The following is a 533-nucleotide window of genomic DNA, read 5'->3' as shown; positions in this document are numbered from 1 at the left end:
GCTCTTACTTCTTCGTTTCTCTGCCTGTCTTGTCTTGTGATGTTAAGGGTTTTGTGGAGACCTTTTTTATTTCGCATGTTGTGGTTTTGCTTTCATGGGTTGTGGGTGGTTGGTGGGTGCTCTGGTTTGGTTTGCTCCTTCTTTCCTATCAAACATCTGTCGTCCTTATCTCCCCTCCTTTTTTTTGTTTGTTGTTACTCTCTTGTAACACGTAATCTATTCTTCGGAACTTATATGACCTTATTGTGTTGCAAGTGCCGTAAAAATCTTACTAAAACTAAAAACTTTCATGGGTTTTACCTAATGTCCAGGTTTGGCACTGGTAGCATAATGTTGATATGATTATTGAAGTGATAATCTGGGTTTTTTTGTGTCCATGGAGATGTTTAGATGAGATAGGAGGAGTGCGAGGTGGTAGATGATAGCGTTGACTTTTTAAGTTCGCATTTCCATTTCTCTGTCCATTAACCCGTTTTCCAATGAAGTACTGCAAGATGTTATCTGGCTAGCAAATAGAACCGAACCGAACCGAG

This window comes from Aplysia californica, unplaced genomic scaffold, assembly GCF_000002075.1.
Source record: "Aplysia californica isolate F4 #8 unplaced genomic scaffold, AplCal3.0 scaffold00091, whole genome shotgun sequence".
Taxonomy (NCBI): domain Eukaryota; kingdom Metazoa; phylum Mollusca; class Gastropoda; order Aplysiida; family Aplysiidae; genus Aplysia; species Aplysia californica.
Note: the sequence above shows the minus strand (reverse complement) of the source record.